Consider the following 20,393-nt stretch of genomic DNA (forward strand, 5'->3'; position numbering starts at 1 on the left):
GCATTATGGTATGATAGCTTCAATCCCAGACATCTAATTTAAAAAATAAATCTTTGTACAGATATAATGTTAGTGTATGGAGGTGTTTGCCAGTGATGACAGAAAATCACAGGAAACTTCAAGCTATATCAACCAAGTAATAGAGCATTCAGTATATTGTAGGTGTGTCTCAGAGAAGACAACATTTACTTTTTGAAAAAACTGTTTTCTTTTAAGCACTTGCCTCCAAACAGAACAAATCAAAAATCAAAGCATAAAATAGGTCAGTTTAATATTTCTGGAATTAGATAAGCACCAAAGATTTTGGTTTATTTCATCCTCATTCCACTTTATGCAATACACAACTTACTAACTAAAAGCTCAGGCACACTTTTATCTTCCTTGACCAAAAGCAATTTTTTTACCCAATATTCCAGGCTATAGCAATAAAAGTTCCCAACAGCCGCATGTCATTTTTTTGTTGAATGAACAACAAATGGTGTGATGTGCAGGCAATTAGACCATCAACATCCGAGATATCACCATCTAGGACTGCACCTACCAATATTAGCTGAGGACGGGGCACAAATAAATTACCTCCACATCTCTTTATTGGAGGAAGGGAAAAGGAATGATCCAGGATTTTTGTTGCTGGGAACTAACTTATGACCTCTTCTGCAAGTTTATCTCCGAGGGCCTTGATGTATAAGGAAAACACTTCAATCGCAATGTTGGTTCACATAAAAACGTGGTTATTTAGGGGAGGCATTGGCAAGCTGGTGCACCTTGAAAAACATACATCCAACTGTCCGGTTAATAAAAGTAGAATGGGGGAGAAAATTAAGAAAATACTGGAAAGAAAACAAAACAATGTAACTACCATCCCAGTACAAATTTGAACATTTGTACCTGAAGTGATTAAAAATGATCTAATGATAGCAAGTTACTTGAGCTTCAAAATGTTATGCCACAGATTTGCATCCATATTCAGATCAAGTTACTCTTCCATCTTCTTTTCAGGAAGGAGATAAAATTAGTAGGCTGCTCTCATGCACCTCCTGGTAACTACAAGAAAATCATAAACGTATGAAGGCACTTTCAAAAGGAGTCCTATACATGAATACAGTATAGACGATCTGGATCAAAGATGGTAAATTCAGAAGGGTATTAGCTGCAGCCAACAAAGACGTAAATGTTTTGTGAGAGAGTCGAAGGAAAGGAGTGATCAGTGAGAACTGGATTGCGAAACAGCAGAGTGTACATGCATGTATCACTTTAGAAGAGCAAAAGGAGCTCTTAATTATGAACTGTATTTCATTGTGACACAGATTTCACTTGTTCCCAAACATTATACTGTAACGCATACAACTATCGACAAAGGATTCGAAGAAAGTAATATAATAACCAGCAAAAAAATGGGCAGTCAGTCTGAAGATGCGTTCAAGGTAACATGCATCATGTGACATCACAATAAATAGAGCAACATTTTCTCCATTACTGCTAAATCCCCTGTGTATTTGCTCACACTGACTCAGAAGTTACATTATTTTTTCTTGAGGGGCGCATATTTGCAGGATTGCGTTGATAGGAAAGAAGTTTCCAAATGACCCATTTATAGAGACTGAGGTTCTAGATGTTTGCAAATTTAAATCTTTTTCCTGACCCACTGCAGGTAAACAAAGACTTTTTAAAAAAATCTTTTAAGATGGACCAGCAACTGATACATTTACACTCTATCAGTTCATTATTCTAAGGATAAAAAAATTTAAAAACCTGAAGTTTAAAATAATTTGCATCTATCCTTCACTTCCCGATATCTCTAACACAATATTTGGCGTTACGAAAAGATTTTATGAATAGTAAACATAGTTAAATTGGGAATTTAATTAATTAACTCCCCAGAATAATTCTTCCAGAATTCCAACATAGTAATAATGTTTTGGTTATTTTTGAAATTTTCTAATTGAACCCAAGCAAAATAAACAAATTTGTTACAAGCAAAACAAAAACTAAATTACAAAGATCATTGATAAATTTCCACCGGTATGGTTTAATTTACACAATATGCAACATGCTGTATTGCTAAATAGATACCCATCAACATTTAGACAATAGGAGTGATTTAACCAAAAGGTTTCTAAATGTGGTAGCGAGCGGGAACTGCAGCGATCTTCCCAACGCTCGGCCCGGCGAGGCCGTCACTGCTATAAAACATTTAATTGGTCCACCTCACGAGGTCCCATGAACTTCAATAATGGTTCTGCCGACTGATTCACCATGACTGCACTCACCGAGGGGCTCGGAGGGTCAGCCACTGGGCAGTCAGTGCCGCCTGGGAGGAAGTGGCAGCGGTCATCAACTCGGGAGTGTGAGCATGCCGACCAGCACTCAGTGCCATCAGAAGATCAACAACAGCTAAACATGGATAAGAGTGAGATGTTTGTGGTTCAGCCGAGGGGACAGGAGGGGCGACTGGGGGAGCTGCCATTTAGGTCAGCAGGGGATAGCTTTCGGTACCTGGGCATCCAAGTGGGGCGGGAATGGGACCGGCTGCATAAATTGAATCTGGCCCGACCTGGACCAAATGAAGGACGATTTCCAGAGAAAGGGCGCGCTCCCGTTGTCGCTGGCTGGGAGGGTACAAACGGTGAAAATGACGGTCCTCCCGAGGTTCCTATTTGTATTTCAGTGTCTCCCCATTATTATTCCACGGTCCTTTTTTAAGCGGGTCAACAGGGTGATCACGGGCTTCGTCTGGGCGGGCAAGACCCCGTGGGTAAGGAAAGTAATGCTCGAGCGGAGCCGGGGAGAGGGCGGGCTGATGCTGCCAAATTTTAGCAATTATTACTGGGCGGCGAACATAGCCATGATCAGGAAGTGGGTGGCAGGGGAGGGGTCGGCGTGGGTGCGTATGGAGGCGGCTTCTTGTAAGGGCACCGGAATGGGGGGCGTTGGTAACTGCGCCTCTGCCGCTCCCACCGGCGTGGTACTCCACCAGCCCCGTGGTGGTGGCGGCCCTGAGAGTTTGGGGCCAGTAGAGGCGGCATGTGGGAGCAGTGGGATCATCGGTCTGGGCCCCAATTTGTGATAACCACCGGTTTGCCCCGGGGAGTATGGATGGGGGGTTCCGGGTCTGGCGGAGAGCGGGGATTGAGAGGATGGGGGATGTGTTCATAGAGGGGAGCTTTCCAAGTATGAGGGCGCTGGAGGAAACGTTTGGGCTGGTGAGGGGAAACAAATTCAGATACTTGCAGTTGCGGGACTTCCTTCGTAAACAGGTGGCAACCTGCCCACTCCTACCGTGGAGGGGGATTAAGGACAGGGTAATTTCCAGAGGGTGGGTAGGGGAGGGGAGCGTCTTGGACATCTATAAGGAGCTTATGGGTGGGAGGAGAAGCTGAAGCGTAAGTGGGAAGAGGAACTGGGAGGTGAGATAGAGGATGGTTTATGGGCAGACGCCTTGAGTAGAGTCAACCCGTCCGCAACATGTGCCAGGCTCAGCCTGATACAATTTAAGGTTGTGCACCGGGCTCACATGACAGTGGCCCGGATGAGCAGATTCTTTGGGGTGGAGGACAGGTGCACAAAATGCGCAGGAGGACCAGCGAACCATGTCCATATGTTTTGGACATGTCCAAAGCTTTGGGATTTTGGTAGGGGTTTGCGGACGTCATGTCCAAGGTTTTAAAAACAAGGGTGGCGCTGGGTCCAGAGGTGACGATTTTCGGGTGTCGGAAGATCCGGGAATCCAGGAGGAGAACGAGGCAGATGTTCTGGCCTTTGCTTCCCTGGTAGCCCGGAGACGGATACTATTGGCATGGAGGGACCCAAAGCCCCCGAAGTCGGAGACCTGGCTATCGGACATGGCTAGCTTTCTCTGTATGGAGAAAATTAAGTTCGCCTTGAGAGGGGCACTGTTAGGGTTCACCCAGAGGTGGCAACCGTTCGTCAACTTCCTTGCGGAAAATTAATCGTCAGCAGACGGGGGGAGTGGGGGGGGGGGGGGGGGGGGGGGGGTGGGGGAAGAGTAGTTTAGGTTAGAGTAGGGAGGTAATAAGGGTGGGACCTGTACGAAAGATAAACGGTTTTTGCACTATGTTTATTGTTTCATGTATCTTGTCTATTTTGTTGTTGTTTCGATACCAAAAATACCTCAATGAAATGTTTATTAAAAAAATAGACGATCGACAACCTCCACCGGGCCGCATTTGAGTTGGCAGAGGACACACCCGCTCCCTCACCTCCACGCTGAGTATGCTCCTGGCACCGTTCTGGTGCCCCAGCCCACCCAAGTAGACATTGCCAGGGCCCTCTAGAGCACATCCTGGTGCTAGAGGAAGTCTCCCAGTCCCATGTGGGCATAGCCAAGACGCTGCTGGACATATCTCAGTCTCAGGTGGGCATTGCCGGGGCACTTCAGAGCATATCCCAGTCAATGTGGAGCATCGCCAAGGGCATCAACACTGTGCTGCAGATATTACGGAGGGTGGGAAATGGATGGGGGAAGGCTGAGGGATGGAGGCGGGAAGGGGGGGTTGAGGAGAGGGTGAATGATGGACGAGGCCATGTCCTATGTGAAGTGGATGAGGATGAGTGCCTCCCTGGCCTTCTGGGCTTACCAGACCCTCGCTGCTGCCACCAGTCCTCCATCCTCCGGCTGGTCCTGCGGGTCCACCCTGGGCTCGTCCTCCAGCCCCTCAGCGTCCCCCTCCTCGGCTTGGACACATATTCCTCCCACTCCACCATGTCGGCCTGCTGCTGTGCCAGGGCACAGAAGACCACCATAAACCAGGCAACACTGGGGGGGGGGGGTGGACTGCAGTGCACCACCAGAGCTGACGAGGCATCGGAACCGCATTGAGGAGGCCGCTCAGTGACAACCCAAGTGGCCGCATGGGCCTCGTGGTATCGGGTCTCCGCATCGGTCGCTGGCCTCCGTACTGCTGTCATAAGTCAGGTCCTCAACAGGTACCCCTTATCCCCAAGATCCAAACAGCCATCCTGGGGTGGTTTTGTAAGAGTCCGGGATGTCCAACTGCCCCAGGATGTAGTTGTCATGCACACTCACTGGGAAGCATGTATACACCTACATGATCTTCATGTGATGGTCGCATACAAGCTGGATGTTCAGGGAGTGAAACCCCTTCCTGTTGATGAAGGGCACGGGCTGACGGGCCGGTGAGCACAAGGCGACATGCGTGCCATCTATTAGCCCCTGGACCTGGACATCCGGTTGCCGGCAGAGAAACCTGCTGCCCAGGCATCTTGTTGGGCTTGATCCATGTCAAGGTTTATATAGTCCGCTGCCTGGGCAAACAGGGCATTTGTGACTTCACAAATGCACTTAGGGGCTGGAGCTTGTGATTCCACATAGCCCATAATTCCCTGCTCTAGCCCTGGAATGATCCCGAGGCGTAAACGTTTAGGGCTGTGGTGACCTTGATGGCCACAGGGATCGGGTATCCTCTCCTCCATGTGGTGGCAGTCCATAAGGACACGGCACAGGAGCTGCACCATCCCCTTGTTGAGGCGGAGCCTTCTGAGGCACACGCAATCTGTCTGTTATCTGATTGAAGGACAGTGACACCTGTACACTGTGGCCGATGCCTGCCTCACCATCTGGATCCCTCCCTGGCCTGATGGTCGGGCGGGGCCAGCAGCACCATTAAGGCAGCTTCCGCGGGGTCCAAGATATCGTCCTTAACATGTAATATCTATAAGGAATTGGAGTCCGGAGCGCCTTGCCCACGCACCCCCAGCCACAGCGGGGGCCCCTGGCCACCGCACCCCACACCCTGTACCCTAGACACCTGCACACGTTACCTGGACTGGGTGCTGGTCACCTCCCCGGTGTACACACTCACCCTCTGGTTGCCAAAGTGTCACCAGTGCTGTGGCCAAGCCCCTGGGTGTCCAGATACTGGGCGCTGTGCCTGTGCTGTTGCCTCCCGCAATGTTCAGGCAGTGTCCAGGTATCACTCCGATTGGGATGCTGGGCAATAACCGCCACATGCTACATGGTCCGCCCATCCATGGGGACCCATTTGGGATGTGTGAAGTGCTCACTTAACTGCGACTGCCAATTCCCAGTTAGCAATAGCCTTCAGCAGCATGGCCTTTGCAGTCAGTGGCAGTTATGGGTGGTCGGTGGGGCAGGCGGGCAGGAGCTGCCCCTGGAACAGGACCACATGATCCAAGGGTTGGCATAGCGGACCCACGGGCGCTGAAACAGTCCAACTGAGGTTGGCTCCCCAAGAGCTCCCTAACCCCCCCCCCACCTTTGAGCACCAGGGCAGCAACCCCAGTGTCCCCAGGTTCATTGCCTGGCAGCGAAGAAGGCTACTCAATTCCTCCGGTCCCCATAGCAACCCTTCTGTCAGCTTCACGCTTTTAAAAAAAGGAGTACTGATTGGTGCCCGCATGACCACTTGCTGGGGAGGCTGTTAGATAGTGCGCCACTCCCGTTAAATCTATGGAGATTGGCCTGAAGTGGTGATTTTTGGTTTCCCGCCACGCTAAGGCGGGGACCTGATTTCGCCAACAGGAGCGGGCCAGATAGATCGCAAACAGATCGGTGCCCAGTACGGTTCTGATTCTGGTCTCTCCTGTGATTTAACGGCCTCATCGTGCTCTCGCTTAAGTGCAATGCAGCCATTAAATCCCACCCAATATCTCTATTTTTCAAGCAAAATTACCTAGAAAAATGTTACCTTGTTTTGGTAGTTTATACTGAAAAACAGGTGACAGCTTCCAAGCTTCCTCAATAATTTTCAATTTATGCTATAAAATCCTAGGTGTGAAGTTCACATATGGCAAATCACAGCTCTAGAGTAAATGGCTGCAATTGGTGGAATCATTTTTTTTACAAACATTTTATTAAGGCATTTATGGTTTTACAACAATAATAGATACAAATATAAATGTAAACATAGTTCAATGCGTAACACATCCGATCTATCGCCCACTGTTCCCGCCTATTCTAGTCAAAAAATAGCCTGATTTCCCCCCTACCACCCCTTTCTCCCTAACACCACCCCCCCTTATTGAATCTGCTGACAGTTTAGTTTTTTCGAAGAAGTCGATAAACACCTCCCACCTCCGAAAGAACCCTAATGTTGATCCTCTCAGGGCGAATTTGATTTTCTCAAGTCTGAGAAACCCGGCCATGCCGCTAACCCATACCCCTGATTTTGGGGGCTTTGAGTCCCTCCACGCTAGTAATATCCGTCTCCGGGCTACCACGGAGGCAAAGGCCAAAACGTCAGCCTCTCTCACCCCCTGGACTCCCAGATCTTCCAACACTCCAAAGATCGTCACCTGTGGACTAGGTGCCAAACTCGTTTTTACTACCGTGGACATGACATCCGCAAATCTCTGCCAGAATCCCCTAAGCATCGGGCATGCCCAAAACATGTGGACATGATTTGGGGGCCCTCCTGCACACCTAAAACACCTGTCCTCTACCCCAAAAAACCTGCTCATCCGGGCCACCGTCATGTGTGCCCGGTGGACCACCTTGAATTGTATCAGGCTGAGCCTGGCACATGTTGACTCTGCTCAGAGAATCCTCCCACAGGCCCGCCTCCAACTCATCTTCCCATTTAAGTTTTATCTCACCTATCTGGGTTTCCTCCCACTCCATAAGTTCTTTATAGATTTCCGATACCTTCCCCTCCAGCACCCCTGTTCTAGAAACTACCTTGTCCTGCATCCCCTGCGGAGGTAGAAGCGAAAAAAGGTCAAAACCTGCCTTCGAACAAAGTCCCTTATCTGCAGATATTGAAACCCATTCGCTGCCGGCAATTTAAACTCCACTTCCAGATCCTCCAAACAGGGAAAGCTCCCCTCCTTAAACAGATCCCCCAGCCTCTCAATACCTGCTCTCTGCCACCTCCGAAGCCCCCATCCATCCTCCCCGGAACAAACCGGTGATGACCACAAATTGGAGCCCACACCGACGCTCCCTCCACTCCCACATGCTTCCGCCACTGCCCCCAAACTCTCAGGGCCGCCACTACCACCGGGCTTGTGGAGTACCGGGCCGGCGAGAACGGCAGAAGAGCCTTTAGCAATGGCCCCAAACCTGCGCCCTTACATAAGGCCGCCTCCACCCCCTCCCCAACTGCCCACTTTCTTATCATGGCTATATTTGCTGCCTAGTAGAGGTTCCTAAAGTTCGGCAGTGCCAGCCCTCCCCCCCTCGGCTCCACTCCAACAGCATTTTCTTCACTCGCAGGATTTTACCCACCCACATTAACCCAGATATCACCCTATTCACCCGCTTTAAAAAGGCCTTTGGTATAAAAATGGGGAGGCACTTGAAAACAAACAAAAATCTCAGGAGAACCGTCATCTTTACGGTCTGTACCCACCCTGCCAGTGACAATGGGAGCATGTCCCACCTCCGAAAGTCCTCCTTCATTTGTTCAACTAATCGGGCCAGATTTAATATATGTAGCTGCTCCCAACCCCTTGTCACCTTAATACCCAAGTAGCGAAAACTCCCTCCCACCACTTTAAACGGCAACACCCCCAGTCTCCTCTCCTGGCCCCTCGCCTGGATCACAAAAACCTCGCTTTTACCCATATTCAATTTGTACCCCGAGAACCGGCCAAATTCCCCTAAGATCCACATAATCTCCCCCATCCCCCCTAACGGGTCAGAAATATATAGGAGTAGGTTGGCTGCATATAACGAGACCCTGTGTTCCACCCCCAACCCCGGACTAGCCCCTTCCAGTCCTTTGACGCTCTCAGCGCCATCGCCAATGACTCTATAGCCAAGGTAAACAACAGTCAGGAGAGGGGACATCCTTGCCTTGTCCCCCAGTGTAATCTAAAGTAGTCCAAACTCACCCGGTTCATCCGCACAATCGCCACCGGTACCTGGTACAGCAACCAAACCCAGTCAATAAAGCCCTGCCCAAACCCAAACCGTCCCAGGACCTCCCACAAATAATTCCATTCCACACGGTCAAAGGCCTTCTCCGTGCCCATAGCGACCACCACCTCCGCCTCCCTCCCCAATCACATTCAGGAGCCTTCAAACATTGGTGGTTAGCTGCCTGTCTTTAACAAACCCAATCTGGTCTTCCCCTATGACCCCCAGAACACATCTATCCTCGAGGTCAGAATTTTGGCCAGCAATTTGGCATCGACATTCAGTAGTGAGATTGGTCTGTATGACCCACACTGCTCTGGGTCCTTCTCCCGCTTCAGGATCAATGAGATCAAAGCCTGTGACATTGTTGGGGGAAGGACACCCCACTCCCTAGCCTCATTAAATGCCCTCACCAGCAGCGGGCCCAGAACCCCAGAAAACTTCTTGTAGAATTTCACTGGGTAGCCGTCCGGTCCCGGGGCCTTACCTGACAGCATGGCCTCCAATACCTCTACTACTTATACAATCCCAATCGGGGCTCCCAGCCCCTCCACCAACCCTTCCTCCACCTTTGGAAACTTCACTCCTTCCAAAAACGGTCTTATCCCCTCCACCCCAGCTGGGGGCTCCGACTCATACACCCCATTCACACCCGCTGAGTCCAAGACCATGTTCCCTCCTCTGTCCCTCACTCTTCCCATCTCCCTGGCCGCCTCCCTTTTCCTTAGCTGGTGTGCTAGCATCCTACTGGCCTTCTCATCATACTCATATACCGCCCCCCTCGCTTCCACAACTGCCCCACCGCCTTCTCTGTGGATATCAGACCAAACTCCATCTGCAGCTTTTGCCGCTCCTTCACAGCCGGGGCTTCAGAGTACCTTCTATCCACCAGGAGAATCTCCCTAACCAGCCTATCCATCTCTGCCTTCTCCCTATGAGCTTGTATCGAAATTAGCTCCCCCCTCACCACTGCCTTCAGCGCTTCCCAAACCGTTGCTGCCGCAACTTCCCCGTATCTTTTATCTCCAAATAATTCTTGATGGCCTCCCTCACCCGCCCGCATACCCTTTCATCCGTTAACAGTCCTACATCCAATCTCCATTGCGGGCGATGACCCTCCTCCTTGCTCACCCGTAAATTCACCCAGTGTGAGGCATAGTCCGATACAACAATCGCCGAATACTCGGTATCTACCGCCCTCGCCAGCAAAGCCCTGTTCAAGATGAAAAATTCAATCCGGGAGTACACTTTCTGAACATGGGAGAAAAAAGAAAACTCCTTCACTCTTGGCCGTCCGAACCTCCACAGATCTACACCCCCCCCCCCCGCCAATCTGTTCCATAAACCCCTTTAGCTCTTTCGCCGCGGCTCGCACCCTCCCTGACCTTGAACTCAACCAATCCAACCTCGGTTCAATGACCGTATTAAAGTACCCCCCCCCACCATGATCAACCTATCCGAGACAAGGTCCGGAATCTTCCCCAACACCCGCCTCATAAACTCCGCGTCGTCCCAATTTGGTGGGTAAATATTCACTCATACCACCGGCATTCCCCAGCTTCCCACTCACCATGACATACTTGCCCTCTGAGTCCGCTTACCGTATACCATGCACCATCCTCACACATCCACTGTAGCTTGTCTGCAACCACTCTGTAATATCTATCATCCAATCTCGGTTGAGCCCTCTTTCTGTTGCCCTGCAGAGGAAAACTCTGAAACTTTTCAGCTCTGAATGGTGCCCAAAATATTGATTTTCTTTTTCCGGATTTCACTTCTTGGGAGTTATTTTTGCTCTTGCTGTTTCACTGAGTGCTGAATTTGGTGCATTTGAGTGCGATAGTGAGAGTTTGGTGACCGAGGGAGTATAAGGCTTCATTTTTATCTAAAGTTTAGTCTTTCTTTTATTTAGTTAATTAACTTAAAAGTTGCTGTTTGGTTTAGAAGAAGGTGAATTTTCAATAAGCTTTAAACAGGCTTCTACTTGTAGGCACTTGCAGCTGGAGCTTGTTAATTAGTTAATTGGATTAGGCCAGTTTTCAGAGGCTATATTCACAGTATAAAAGTGATCCCCTATAGTGCAGACTTTGTTTGCACTGAGTGCTGAATTTGGTGCGTTTGAGTGCGATAGTGAGAGTTTGGTAACCGAGGGAGTGCTGAATTTGGTGCATTTGAGTGCGATAGTGAGAGTTTGGTGACCGAAGGAGTGCTGAATTTGGTGCATTTGAGTGCGATAGTGAGAGTTTGGTGACCGAGGGAGTTAGGTGAGGAGGGAGTAAGGTGCTCCTTTCATTTTGTTTCCGACATTTCCGCAAAGAGTGCGAAGAGAGTCAGGAGTTTACAGAAAGTGTAGCTGACTGGGAGCAGGGTCGGAGGGCGGAGATCTAGTTAGTCCACAGGGCAGCTATATTCTGTCAGGTCAGAGGGGATGGAGGCTAGGCCAGTTACATGCTCCTCCTGTAGGATGTGGGTGGTGAGGGACACCACCGGTGCCCCCGCTGACTATACCTGCGGGAAGTGCACCCAACTTCAGCTCCTCAAAGACCATGTTAGGGAACTGGAGCTGAAGCTGGATGAACTTCGGATCATCCGGGAGGCAGAGGGGGTGATTGAGAAGAGTTACAGGGAGGTAACCACACCCAAGGTACAGGGCAAGAGTAACTGGGTTACAGTCAGGGGGAAAAAAACAAACAGGCAGGAAGTGGAGGGATCCCTCGTGGCCGTTCCCCTTCAAAACAAGTATACCGTTTTGGATGCTGTTGGGGGGGATGACCTACCGGGGGAAGGCCCTAGCGGCCAGGTCTCTGGCACTGAGTCTGGCTCTGGAGCTCAGAAGGGAAGGGGGGAGAATAGAAAAGCAATAGTTGTAGGAGATTCAATGGTTAGGGGAATAGATAGGAGATTCTGTGGTCGCGAGCGAGACTCCCGGAAGGTATGTTGCCTCCCGGGTGCCAGGGCCAGGGATGTCTCGGATCGTGTCTTCAGGATCCTTAAGGGGGAGGGGGAGCAGCCAGAAGTCGTGGTGCACATTGGTACCAACGACATAGGTAGGAAAAGGGGTGTGGAGGTAATAAACAAGTTTAGGGAGTTAGGCTGGAAGTTAAAAGCCAGGACAGACAGAGTTGTCATCTCTGGTTTGTTGCCGGTGCCACGTGATAGCGAGGCTAGGAATAGGGAGAGAGTGCAGTTGAACACGTGGCTGCAGGGATGGTGTAGGAGGGAGGGCTTCAGGTATTTGGATAATTGGAGCGCATTCTGGGGAAGGTGGGACCTGTACAAGCAGGATGGGTTGCATCTGAACCAGAGGGGCACCAATATCCTGGGAGGGAGGTTTTCTAGTACTCTTCGGGAAGGTTTAAACTAATTTGGCAGGGGAATGGGAACCGGATTTGTAGTCCAGCAACTAAGGTAGTCGATATTCAGGACGCCAAAGCGTGTAATGAGGCAGTGGGGAAGGGAACACTGACAAAGGAGAGTACTTGCAGGCACGGAGATGGGTTGAAGTGTGTATACATCAACGCAAGAAGCATCAGGAATAAGGTGGGTGAACTTAAGGCATGGATCGGTACTTGGGACTACGATGTGGTGGCCATCACGGAAACTTGGATAGAAGAGGGGCAGAAATGGTTGTTGGAGGTCCCTGGTTATAGATGTTTCAATAAGATTAGGGAGGGCGGTAAAAGAGGTGGGGGGGGGGGGTGGCATTATTAATTAGAGATAGTATAACAGCTGCAGAAAGGCAGTTCGAGGAGTATCACCCTATTGAGGTAGTATGGGTTGAAGTCAGAAATAGGAAAGGAGCAGTCACCTTGTTAGGAGTTTTCTATAGGCCCCCAATAGTAGCAGAGATGTGGAGGAACAGATTGGGAAACAGATTTTGGAAAGGTGCAGAAGTCATAGGGTAGTAGTCATGGGCGACTTTAACTTCCCAAATATTGAGTGGAAACTCTTTAGATCAAATAGTTTGGATGGGGTGGTGTTTGTGCAGTGTGTCCAGGAAGCTTTTCTAACACAGTATGTAGAGTGTCCGACCAGAGGAGGGGCAATATTGGATTTAGTACTGGGTAATGAGCCAGGGCAAGTGATAGATTTGTTAGTGGGGGAGCATTTTGGAGATAGTGACCACAATTCTGTGACTTTCACTTTAGTAATGGAGAGGGATAGGTCCGTGCAACAGGGCAAGGTTTACAATTGGGGGAAGGGTAAATACGATGTTGTCAGACAAGAATTGAAGTGCATAAGTTGGGAACATAGGCTGGCAGGGAAGGACACAAGTGAAATGTGGAACTTGTTCAAGGAACAGGTACTACGAGTCCTTGATATGTATGTCCCTGTCAGGCAGGGAAGAGATGGTCGAGTGAGGGAACCATGGTTGACAAGAGAGGTTGAATGTCTTGTTAAGAGGAAAATGGTGACTTATGTAAGGCTGAGGAAACAAGGTTCAGACAGGGCATTGGAGGGATACAAGATAGCCAGGAGGGAACTGAAGAAAGGGTTTAGGAGAGCTAAGAGAGGGCATGAACAATCTTTGGCGGGTAGGATCAAGGAAAACCCCCAAGGCCTTTTACACATATGTGAGAAATATGAGAATGACTAGAGCGAGGGTAGGTCCGATCAAGGACAGTAGCGGGAGATTGTGTATTGAGTCTGAAGAGATAGGAGAGGTCTTGAACGAGTACTTTTCTTCTGTATTTACAAATGAGAGGGACCATATTGTTGGAGAGGACAGTGTGAAACAGATTGGTAAGCTCGAGGAAATACTTGTTCGGAAGGAAGATGTGTAGGGCATTTTGAAAAACTTGAGGAGAGACAAGTCCCCCGGGCCTGACGGGATATATCCAAGGATTCTATGGGAAGCAAGAGATGAAATTGCAGAGCCGTTGGCAATGATCTTTTCGTCCTCACTGTCAACAGGGTGGTACCAGGGGATTGGAGAGTGGCGAATGTCGTGCCCCTGTTCAAAAAAGGGACTAGGGATAACCCTGGGAATTACAGGCCAGTTAGTCTTACTTCGGTGGTAGGCAAAGTCATGGAAAGGGTACTGAAGGATAGGATTTCTGAGCATCTGGAAAGACACTGCTTGATTAGGGATAGTCAGCACGGATTTGTGAGGGGTACGTCTTGCCTTACAAATCTTATTGAATTCTTTGAGGAGGTGACCAAGCATGTGGATGAAGGTAAAGCAGTGGATGTAGTGTACATGGATTTTAGTAAGGCATTTGATAAAGTTCCCCATGGTAGGCTTATGCAGAAAGTAAGGAGGCATGGGATAGTGGGAAATTTGGCCAGTTGGATAACGAACTGGCTAACCGATAGAAGTCAGAGAGTGGTGGTGGATGGCAAATATTCAGCCTGGATCCCAGTTACCAGTGGCGTACCGCAGGGATCAGTTCTGGGTCCTCTGCTGTTTGTGATTTTCATTAATGACTTGGATGAGGGAGTTGAAGGGTGGGTCAGTAAATTTGCAGACGATACGAAGATTGGTGGAGTTGTGGATAGTAAGGAGGGCTGTTGTCGGCTGCAAAGAGACATAGATAGGATGCAGAGCTGGGCTGAGAAGTGGCAGATGGAGTTTAACCCTGAAAAGTGTGAGTTTGTCCATTTTGGAAGGACAAATATGAATGCGGAATACAGGGTTAACGGTAGAGTTCTTGGCAATGTGGAGGAGCAGAGAGATCTTGGGGTCTATGTTCATACATCTTTGAAAGTTGCCACTCAAGTGGATAGAGCTGTGAAGAAGGCCTATGGTGTGCTCGCGTTCATTAACAGAGGGATTGAATTTAAGAGCCGTGAGGTGATGATGCAGCTGTACAAAACTTTGGTAAGGCCACATTTGGAGTACTGTGTACAGTTGTGGTTGCCTCATTTTAGGAAGGATGTGGAAGCTTTGGAAAAGGTGCAAAGAAGATTTACCAGGATGGTGCCTGGAATGGAGAGTCGGTCTTACGAGGAAAGGTTGAGGGTGCTAGGCCTTTTCTCATTAGAACGGAGAAGGATGAGGGGCGACTTGATAGAGGTTTATAAGATGATCAGGGGAATAGATAGAGTAGACAGTCAGAGACTTTTTCCCCGGGTGGAACAAACCATTACAAGGGGACATAAATTTAAGGTGAAAGGTGGAAGATATAGGAGGGATATCAGAGGTAGGTTCTTTACCCAGAGAGTAGTGGGGGCATGGAATGCACTGCCTGTGGAAGTAGTTGAGTCGGAAACATTGGGGACCTTCAAGCAGCTATTGGATAGGTACATGGATTACAGTAAAATGATAGTGTACATTTATTTATTCTCAAGGGCAGCACGGTAGCATTGTGGATAGCACAATGCTTCACAGCTCCAGGGTCCCAGGTTCGATTCTGGCTTGGGTCACTGTCTGTGCGGAGTATGCACGTCCGCCCCGTGTCTGCGTGGGTTTCCTCCGGGTGCTCCGGTTTCCTCCCACAGTCCAAAGATGTGCGGGTTAGGTGAATTGGCCAATGATAAATTGCCCTTAATGTCCAAATTGCCCTTGGTGTTGGGTGGAAGTGTTGAGTTTGGGTAGGGTGCTCTTTCCAAGAGCCGGTGCAGACTCGAGGGGCCGAGTGGCCTCCTTCTGCACTGTAAATTCAATGATAATCTATGATTAATCTAGGACAAAGGTTCGGCACAACATCGTGGGCCGAAGGGCCTGTTCTGTGCTGTATTTTTCTATGTTCTATGTTCAAGTACCTCTTCTTTGTCTTATGGTCTGGAAATTGATTTTTTAGCATAAGTCTCAGCATCCATATTGCAAAAGCCTCTATTTTCTTCCATAGATCTTTAACTTATCGTCCAGGTTTCTGTGGCACCCAGCAAAGTCGATAGAATGTAGCACCTTATGAATTTCTTGTAAGCTTGAGTCTTCTTATTGTTAACACATCCTTCACCATCACAAAATTAATTCAGGCTTATCTCTATTCTTCTTCTAACTTCTGCATCACATCTACCATCTTCTGTTATCATTTGTCCTAAATAGACAAGTCTAACTATTTGTTCCAGTGTGACACCGTCCACTTCAATCTTCGTTGTAGTATCTTCTAATATATGCCTTCTGACTACCATTGTTTTTGTCTTTTTGGTGTTCATTCTCAATCAGTGTTCTAAACTTCAACATTTTACTTGATCTACAATACTTTGCAAGGCCTGTTCTGACTTTGCAAGTCGCGCTGTGTCATCAGCGTACCGCACATTTGTTATGTTCTTGCCTCCAATTTTTATCCTGGAAGTGAATATTTGTTCAGTGTACAGACTGAATATTTTTGGCGACAGTACACAGCTTTGTCACAATCCTCTCTTCACTTGAAGCACATCCGATCCTCGTTTTTTCGCCCGATGATTGATATTTGGTCCCAATATAAGTTGTGGTTAAATCTCACTTCTTTCCTGTTGTCACTTGTCAACAACTCATTTATTGACTTTTGGTGATAACCTGGATCAAACGGTTTTCCTAGTCTGTGAAGCATATGTTTATTTCTAGATATTTATTGAATATTATTCTTGAGATTAATAATTTTTTAAAATATTAGTTTTCAATGAGCACAAGAAACAATTACTACAAATATTAACTATGACATCAGATTTGATCTAACAATTAACCTACTTAAAAATTGAAGTGTTATTTTCGAACAGCACCTTGACAACACCTAGTAAATGTCATGGACTGAACAATTTTAGCATTTACTCTTAAGAAATCTCAAACAGTGGGGCACAAAGCAATCAAAAAGTTCTCTCCTCTGTTGATATGGGGATTGACATTACATTCATTACTGATTATTGTTTATTGTTAGGTGCAAATATGGGAGAAAATGTGAAAAAGGAGAATAAAAATGTTTTTTCAAAAAAGTTCTCTCCTCATTCGTGTTATGATAAATTCAATAGCATATTACAATGGCAGTAAAAAGTTGAATAATTAAAGGATGAATAAAGCTCAGCATCAGCACATAATATTTTATGGCACTTTTTCAATGCCAAATTATGTTTTTAAGATTTGAGGTGACAGAACTATGACATAAATGTCTGGTGCAAAACTACCTGGTGAAAAGATTTACGAACTGATGAAAGAATCTTGTCAATTTTTGCGCAATTAAATTCTAAGAGGTCCGCAACACAGCAGAACACAGGATTATCTACCTGGGCACATCAACAAAGAAAGCAATGTGATCATAGATAAATCTTCCAGCATATTTGCCAGAATCTTCCAGCATATTTGCCAGCTGTTAGAAACTTTGAAGAGCTATTTTGAAATAGCAAGTATTTTTTCAATTTGGCAGATCCCAATTCTATTCATTTCCTTCTTCCTTGTACCAAATGCAATAAACAAATAAAATAAAATGAAAAATAAAGGTGAACAGAATTCAGTGAAAAAGACAGAACAATCAAATCTAAATCTGATGCAACTGACAAGCATCAAACCCAAATTACAACTTGTTTTGTCAAAAATAAATAAATTACAATGCAAATTTTAGGACCTCAACATAGGTACAAACCTCAGACGATACCAAACGGGAGGCAAACTTGTTCATCTGCTGTTATTCAATGTCATGAATTAAAAGGACAAACAAAGTGCTGCTTCAGTAACCAGCCAGCCTTTCTTTTTGTTCAAGAAATTCAAATAAAAAGACAAGTCCCCCATGACTGGCATGAGGAACAACTAGAGGTTAACCATTTAAATACCAGGGATGAAAACAGGGACGCCGAAACACCGAGTCCTTCAACTTCCACAATTATGGGAAATAGATAAACGAGACTGGTCTCACAGCTTCTTTTAACATCAATCCCCTCCAGGTCTCCTCTCTCTTGCATTGTTTTATTTGATTTATTTTTGTTTACATTGTCTTTCAGTACTTCACCTAAATGACCATTCATTTTTAAATCAATATACAAACACCCACAGACTAGTACAAAAGGTGAAGTCACACGGGAACTAGTACAAAAGGTGAAGTCACACGGGATCAGGGGTGAACTGGCAAGGTGGATACAGAACTGGCTAGGACATAGAAGGCAGAGGGTAGCAATGGAGGGATGCTTTTCTAATTGGAGGGCTGTGACCAGTGGTGTTCCACAGGGATCAGTGCTGGGACTTTTGCTCTTTGTAGTATATATAAATCATTTGGAGGAAAATGTAACTGGTCTGATTAGTAAGTTTGCAGACGACACAAAGGTTGGTGGAATTGCGGATAGCGATGAGGACTGTCTGAGGATACAGCAGGATTTAGATTGTCTGGAGACTTGGGCGGAGAGATGGCAGATGGAGTTTAATCCGGACAAATGTGAGGTAATGCATTTTGGAAGGTCTAATGCAGGTAGGGAATATACAGTGAATGGTAGAACCCTCAAGAGTATTGAAAGTCAAAGAGATCTAGGAGTACAGGTCCACAGGTCATTGAAAGGGACAACACAGGTGGAGAAGGTAGTCAAGAAGGCATACGGCATGCTTGCCTTCATTGGCCGGGGCATTGAGTATAAGAATTGGCAAGTCATGTTGCAGCTGTATAGAACCTTAGTTAGGCCACACTTGGAGTATAGTGTTCAATTCTGGTCGCCACACTACCAGAAGGATGTGGAGGCTTTAGAGAGGGTGCAGAAGAGATTTACCAGAATGTTGCCTGGTATGGAGGGCATTAGCTATGAGGAGCGATTGAATAAACTCGGTTTGTTCTCACTGGAACGAAGGAGGTTGAGGGGCGACCTGATAGAGGTATACAAAATTATGAGGGGAATAGACAGAGTGGATAGTCAGAGGCTTTTCCCCAGGGTAGAGGGGTCAATTACTAGGTGGCATAGGTTTAAGGTGAGAGGGGCAAGGTTTAGAGTAGATGTACGAGGCAAGTTTTTTTACGCAGAGGGTAGTGGGTGCCTGGAACTCGCTGCCGGAGGAGGTAGTGGAAGCAGGGACGATAGGGACATTTAAGGGGCATCTTGACAAATATATGAATAGGATGGGAATAGAAGGATACGGACCCAGGAGGTGTAGAAGATTGTAGTTTAGTCGGGCAGTATGGTCGGCACGGGCTTGGAGGGCCGAAGGGCCTGTTCCTGTGCTGTACATTTCTTTGTTCTTTGTTTTGTTCTTTACCCCAACCCTGGCCAAACATCCAGATACTTTTCAGAAGGGTTTGGTAATGGCCATCAAGAATAGAAGCCCTGACTAGTTTTTTTCCTAAACCGTTCTTGTGAAACCTTTTTTGATTGCTTTCCCATCCTTGTTCAAAGTGTGGTGCCCAGAACTGGACGCCAATACTCAAGTTACGGTCGAACCCGTGTTCTATACAGATTTAACAAAACATTCTTGGCTTTTGTATTCTATGCCCCTATTGATAAAGCCCACAGTGCTGTACACTTTATTAATTACTCTCTCAACTTTATTTCATGTTGTCTCTTCAGGTTCTCCCAACCAAAAAGAATCACTTCACGCTTCTCTACATTAAACTTCATATGCCACCTATCAGTCCTTTTGAAGTTCGATACTATCCTCCTCTTAGTTCACAATATTTTCAAGTTTCATATAATCTGCAAATTTGAAATTGTACTGTGTACACCAAGGTCATTAATATATGCCAGGAAGAGCAGGAGTCCTAACGCTGACACCTGGGGAACAATACAATAAACTATATTTGAGTCCAAAAAACAAGCGGACACCTGAACTTTTGTTTCCTGCCATTTAGCCAATTTTGTATCAATATTGCTACTATCCCTTTTATTCCATGAGCTCATTGGTCTTGCATGCAGTACTTTATCAAATGTGTTTTGGACACCATATCAACATCATTACTCTCATCAACCCTTTGTGTGAACTCATCAAAAAACTCAAGCAAGTTATTTGGCCGTGACAAATTTCCGTTGGCTTTCCTAACCCACATTTTCCCAGGTGCCTATTAATTCTGTCCCGAAATACCGTTTCTAAAAGGTCCCCCACCACCAAGGTTAAACTAACTGGCCTGTAGTTGCTGGGTTTAATTTCATACCTTTTTCAACAAAGGTTTGCAATTCTCTTGTCCTCTGGCACCATCCCCATGTCGAAGGAAGATTGGAAATCTACAGCCAGTACCTTCACAATTTCTATTCTCACTTCCCTCAGTATCCTTGGATACATCTCATCTGGTCCTGTTGCCTTATCTTCTAAGCAGATAGAGACTATCCAAACCTCCCACTTATCTATCTTAAATTCTTAAAGTGTCTGAACGACCTCCTCTTTCACCACGACCTGGTTAACATCTTCCTTGATAAAGACAAATACAAACACATCAATCATGCTCCTGCCTCCATGTTTAAATTTACTTCCTCATCCACATACTTTACAATTCCTTTATTATTTATATGCTAAAGGAGATGGTTGGATTCTCTTTTATGCTAGCTGACAGTCGTTTTTCATACTTCCTCTTTGCTTCTCTTATTTGCTTTTCTAATTCTCCTCTGAACCTTTGGTTTAGCCAAACTCTCAATTGTATTCTCCACCTGGCATCTTTCATAAGCACACTTTTCCTGCTTCATCTTAATCTCTACCTCCTTCATTAGTCAA

General features: G+C 46.9%; 1 protein-coding gene across 1 annotated transcript in view; it reads right to left on the reverse strand.

The window, feature by feature from the left end:
- The window catches only part of rsrc1 (arginine/serine-rich coiled-coil 1), a 662,008-nt gene that overhangs the window by 386,150 nt on the left and 255,465 nt on the right, over positions 1-20,393 (reverse strand). The window lies entirely within an intron of this gene.

Source organism: Scyliorhinus torazame, chromosome 14 (genome assembly GCF_047496885.1).
Source record: "Scyliorhinus torazame isolate Kashiwa2021f chromosome 14, sScyTor2.1, whole genome shotgun sequence".
Classification (NCBI taxonomy): Eukaryota; Metazoa; Chordata; class Chondrichthyes; order Carcharhiniformes; family Scyliorhinidae; genus Scyliorhinus; species Scyliorhinus torazame.